This window comes from Nipponia nippon, unplaced genomic scaffold (genome assembly GCF_047370975.1).
Source record: "Nipponia nippon isolate SJK-2023a ecotype South Korea unplaced genomic scaffold, ASM4737097v1 scaffold_6, whole genome shotgun sequence".
Classification (NCBI taxonomy): domain Eukaryota; kingdom Metazoa; phylum Chordata; class Aves; order Pelecaniformes; family Threskiornithidae; genus Nipponia; species Nipponia nippon.
Genome location: NW_028262380.1, coordinates 58,987,204 through 58,993,237, shown reverse-complemented (window position 1 = coordinate 58,993,237; position 6,034 = coordinate 58,987,204). Strand labels below are relative to the sequence as shown.

The 6,034-nt window shown below is 38.7% G+C and overlaps 1 long non-coding RNA gene across 1 annotated transcript; it reads right to left on the bottom strand.

Annotated features, from left to right (window-relative positions):
* Positions 1-951: 951 nt before the first annotated feature.
* Positions 952-5,773, bottom strand: LOC148051501 (uncharacterized). The gene is made up of 4 exons (XR_015700190.1): positions 5,530-5,773; positions 5,143-5,311; positions 1,721-1,849; positions 952-1,193 (listed from the first exon to the last, which is right to left on the bottom strand). It is a non-coding gene; the product is annotated as an uncharacterized LOC148051501 (long non-coding RNA).
* Between the last annotated feature and the right edge of the window lie 261 nt (positions 5,774-6,034).

The following is a 6,034-nucleotide window of genomic DNA, read 5'->3' as shown; positions in this document are numbered from 1 at the left end:
TCAAGCACACAAGCTAACATGAGCAATTAACTCCACGGCACAGTTATCTGGAGAGCTGATTGTTTTTATACAGCTTTTCTCCACAACTCCGTCGGGAGTTTCACCCACAGAAGAAAGGTTTATGTCCTGGATGCGCTGCTGTACTGAACTTCGGCTAGGGGAAGGATATAATCAAGTATAACCAGCAGCCCCTTGCTTCTTTATATTTCTCTTCAACAGCTGAATTTTTTTTTCAAGGGTGTAAGGTGCTTTCTTGAATGGAAAACTGCCTTTCTGTTGCAAAGGCAAACGAACTGTAGGTCTCTACGTTTCTTGAACCATCCTCTACACCTTCCCTATTAACTGACCTCAACTAATCAATACTCAGTTTTACTCCTCCCCACCCCAAGACAAGCATGGATACTATACTTCCCAGGGTCTGCACAGTAGCAGCTGAATAAAACACAGGAGCATACTGAATCTACAGAGTCTTAAATTCTGCAGATCTTCAGTAATACAGGTAGAGTCCTGACAGGCCATGCTCAAAGACCACAGAACATGACCACGGATGTATCCTTCATGTGATCAAATACAGCTGTATTTATAAAACAGTAGCATCCTGAAAATACAAGGGACTGAGATCAAAGCAAACATGGAAGAAGAACAGAAAGAGAAAAGGAACAGCAAGACACAAAGAAAAGAGCACAGGGTCCAAAGAGAATAAACACCAGCAACAAACTAACCAGGGAAACCTGGTGCCCTTGGACCTCTCGGAGGAATCGTTGCATCATCTTCATGTTGAAGACTGAACTTGAACACGCACCCTCCAAGGTCAGCCTGTGAAAGGCCTGCTAAAGACAGGCTCTGGCAGGAAATGGGCCAGAGGGGAGCAGGGAGACCAGGTGCCCAGGCTTCACCCCACTTCGAGCAGCAAAATGACGGTTGTTGCTCCGAAACCTCTTTGTGCTTTATTAAAAAAATAAGATTACATTCTTCTGTGATACAGGGCTATGAATCACTTGTCTTCAGGTGTCAAATTATGGAGATCCGAAGGAAGAAATAGCCTTAAAAATCACCAAGGACAAAGACTCTTCAGGACAGAGCACATGTGACGGCCTCACCGATTGAGAAGGACCTCAAAGTGTTCTGTGACACAGAGCACAGAAGTACAAATCTCAAGATTATCCAAAGTGTTCAGTTCCATGTTTTGCAAACTACAAAGCAGAAAGCATAAAGTCTTTATTGTAAATACTTATGCATTCTTTCAGTATTTTTCGACTTGAGATGCTGCTACATTCACAACCGATGCCACCATTATGGTTTGGGTAGGTTTTCTTTTTTTGTTGTTGTTGTTGTTTCTTTGGGGATTTTTTTGGATAAAGAACACCAGACATTTTCTGGTTAAAAAACTGCTCTATCCAAAGCATTCAGAACACGAACAAATCATTTGCCTTTGACCATACACACAGAGTATGCATATGTGTGCGTACATATATTTCTATATATTTTTATTTTGTACCTGATAAGAATATTGTACTTGGAAACAAATATTTACATCACAGTACCTACTCAAACTAAAATTGGATAACTGGATTTCGTGTAACATTTAGATCGCATATAATAAAGCCAAGTGCTCAGTTTCCCATGCAAGTCCACAAGAAAATTTTAAGAACTCAAATTTGTTTTAAGGTATCTGTTTACACTCTAAAGAAATCTTAACCCTTTAAGTAAATATCATTACCATTGGCAAAACTGGAGTATTCCTGGAAGCCTTCATCTTCATCCAAAATTGGCATTTAGTAGAAGAGATTTTTAATACAGTCAGTACAGTACACGTTCCCCTGACGTATTAAGGTGCATATGTACAGCTCTGTGGACCACCACCAAAAATAAAACCATTTAGGAGGGAATGCACAAGTAACAAGAGGTTAAACTGCGCTGTTTGGCCAATTTCCATTTAACTTGCAGTAGATTCTGACTATGAGAACAAACCAAAATTCAAAACCAAAAACATTTTTCAAGTAAAGCCACAGTAAATTTTTTTTTAAATACTCCCAGTATTCTTGGCTGCAAAAATCCCTTCTGGCCAAAAGACAGACTGAAAGCAAACCAGAAAAACAAATTATAAATATGCTTGCATGGATACCAGATTAAAGGAACTGCACTCACTTTTGGTGTGAATTACCTAGAGTAGCGTGCATCCCCATTTTATGTTCAGCCTGAATGCCTCTACTAGCCTACACTGCAAACTTTTTTTTCATTCAGCAATCTTAACACATTTTAAGCAGATGTATCATCAAATGTATTACATGCCAATCTGTTTATCATTAAAATGAAAAATCAATATGTCTGATTCAGGCATAAACAGGAGTTGAATGTTCAAGCTGTCATTGAAGATGACATATAATTATAGAATATGATTTGTACTCAGCAAATCATTATTTCCTGAAAAGGGCAACAGACAGTAGCAAGAAACTTTTCACAGCAAGTCAGTATAGTGCCACTTATAGCCAGGGAATTAATTTTATGAATGCAGAAAGATACCTATGCAGCCAAAAGGAGCTATAAGAAAACAATCACTGTTAAATTTAATCATTATGTATGTTTAGCTGATGAGAGAACATGTAGCTTTATGTTACTGGGCTGAGTCCAGATTTTTATTTAAAACAGGAGTACTGAAAATAAGAACTTCAAAAAATACTACGAGGTTTCTGTTCTGGACCATTAATTTTTCAGTCAAATCAAACTATCATTTAATTGAATCCTGATGCTAGAACTTGGATTCTACATGAAAAACTTGAAACTAAAACACATAGAATAATTTGTTATGTTGAGCTATTCAGCGCAATATGTCTAGGAAAAAAAAAATAAGGCAAACTCAAAATAAAGTTAGTCTACTTTTTGTGATGACACAGAACTAATAACTAGAGGAAACAAACCTTTGTCCTGGCCAAGAAACTAAACCATCAACTACCATTTCCTTCTAGCAGATGCTTAATTTAAAAACACACTTGCAAAACGACAGAAAACATTCAGTGGGAATGCAACATCTATAGGTACTACTTGCAAAAAAACAAGGATGATCAAAGGCAACTAGCAATTTTAGGCATCCTCTTTGGGCCAGTACAAAAAAAGCTTGTCTTTCGGGAGGTGCAGAGGACAACCTCCAAACAAAGAAAACTACCTCTAAAACTGTGTCAAATCAAATATTTAAACACTATGAGGATGGAGCAAGGGGCCCCTTCACTGCTGTACTCATCATTTGATACCTAAAAGGGAAACACTTCAGAAAAGGAAACAGGAGCCCTTCCCCTCCGATTTTGAATTGCAACTTACAGAAGCCTCCAAGCCTGGCATTTTGGGGGCTTCAGTTAACATTTTACTCCTCCTTCTCATCATGAATCTCATTGTTCTTGTTCTCCCCAACTGCTAAGTCACTAGTTAGCACCATCTGCATCATGAAAGAGGAAAGTCCTTCCATGTCATTCCAGTAACCAGCTGTGAACTTTTTCAGACAGACAAGAACATGCTGAAAGTATATGGCAGCCTTCAGCCAGGGAGCTGAAAGTGTCCTGGTTCTGCTGAACAGTTGAAAGCTTCTATTTGCATGTGAACCAAAGCATCTCACTCTTAAAATAGTCTTGGTAGACCAGAAACCATTTGAGATTTCAAACAATGATAAAGAAGCCAATATGCTGCTAAGTCATACATATTAACAGAAATCTGAAAATCCCTATTGAATCTTCCTAATATCAGTCATACAGACTAGGACAAAAGATAAGTGGGTACAGAAAGAGGGGAGGGGGAGAAATCAGTATTCTAATTATGGTCTTGCATTTTGCCTCCAAATCACCTGTGTTCTTCTCCAGTTAGAGAGTTCACAGGTGCAGTCTATGAAAAATATGATATTTCTGCTTTGCAGATAGAAGACAACATTGGCCTCTTACTTCAACACTTTCACATGCAAAGATCAGCTAGGATGACAAAGTATCATTGTTATCCCAATCAGATGATTAGGAAGAGTAAGTTGTATAATTGTGCCACTCCATAGTATCTTTATTTTACTGACACTAATAAGAGTGCTAAGCACTTAGCACATTTACAGATTGTATCAGCAACATCACTGCCTGAAGTTAAGCACCTGAGCACTAATTTTGCCACTTCCAAATGTATTCTTATTATTTCCCTCTTTCCCCTCAGGTCAGACTGTTTACAGAACTGAAGGGTACACTTTAATATCTGTATTACAGGTGTGCTTAACAAACGCCCATCAAAGATGCAGCAGCTTCCAGATACCCAATTGATATTCAAGCCTACACACCAAACAAAACGATTTTCAAATAGTGTGTGTTGAATTAGCACGATCAGTTTCTTTTATTCAGCAAGAAGACACAGACATGCTTTAATCTCAAAAAACATTTGTAAAATACTTGGAACTGAAGCTGTTGTGTACTACCCCTAATAAATATAACAGCTCAATGATTTAGAACTCCAAGTTTGCTAAAGATCTTTTAAATGCTAGCCTGCTAACATAAGCTTAAAATTCCCTAATACACTAAAATTCAGACTGACTTTGCCCAAAACCAGAATCTCCTATGTTAATGCTAAAACTAGGACTGTCTAACCTTTAGGAAGAGAACATTAAAGAGTTTTACATATTTAAGGTAGGCATACAATATGAAAAGATAAAGCAAATTAATGTTTTCAGTTACTTGCTTTGTTATAAGAATTGAGAACAATTCTCTTGTGTATTCATTTACATATATTCAAAGTATTAACACTATTAAGTCAGAAACGTAGTAATTTAGATGCACTCGGTACCATATCAGAGACCCTAACAATAAAGCTGGGGAGGGGGGAGGCCTAGTTTACCTTCCTTTCTTGCACCAGAAAAAAAAAGTCAGGAAGGAACAAAGGGCTGTTGTACCAAAGCGCAGAAACAAAGACACCCCAAAAAACCCAGGTGACACCTTCCCTTGAAAACTTTATGCCGACTAGAGAGCTAATGAAACAATAGCACAGAACAGGAAACTCAGTGTCTCAGATACACACAGAAATTGCCAAATCTAGGAATAAAGGAGGTCGTGAGACTACAGAAAAGCAGACATTTTATGCATAGTAGAAATATTATTAGCTAAGAACAGTCCACAGGCTTTTACCTACCGCATCACCCACGGGTAAAATCCTCTTGACTGTAGGTCAGCCTAGCCCGCTCCTTAAGCACGTGGGTTCTTCCTAACTCCCATTTTGTCACATTAGCCAGTCAGAAAACATGGTTGGTATCCCACCAGCAAGGAGAGTCTGGTCTCCTCCAGCTTGTACAACACAGCCACTAGAAGACACAAACCAACTTGACAATCCACACAACAAAGCCACCTGAGAGACAGAGAAATGGGCTAAGACATCAGCTCTATGGATTTAAGGTACCCACAGTATACCTTCTTGAACTGAGCTACTTATCTTTAAAGTCCTTTTCTAGACACAAACTCAAAGCCTAATTCTGCTCATTATTAAGACTTATTAAGAAGTATGAGTAACTTCAAACATTACCTCAGTGGAAGAGAAAAAGCTTCCAGCAAACATCAAATCCATCAAAAGAGCCAGGAGCATCAGATTTTTCTGGTAAATATACATACACACACACCCACATATGCATGTACACTCACACTACCCTTAGGGATAGGAAAGAGATGGAAAAAGAAAATAAAACCAATTACTAAAACCAAAACAAACCCTTCCTCCACAATATATCTTAGGATAGAGCAAAGCCTGTCTGAACCCTCAGCCTCCCAAGACAAATAGACCCTCAACCCCAACAAAAAAGTCCTCTCAGAGCAGGTATTTAAAGTGCCAACACCTGTCTGGGGTTAACAGGTGTTCAGAGTTATGGAAATGGTGCTGTTGATTACTCCTGGGTGTGTTTTCCTCTCGTACTCACAGTTCCCTCGCACTGCCTGTTGTAACACCAGCGGTTTTGGTTGCCTGTAACAATGCTAAATTTTAAGTGGGAAGGCAGCACTTTTCTGTGTTGAAGAAGTGTTCTGGGAAAAAAAAG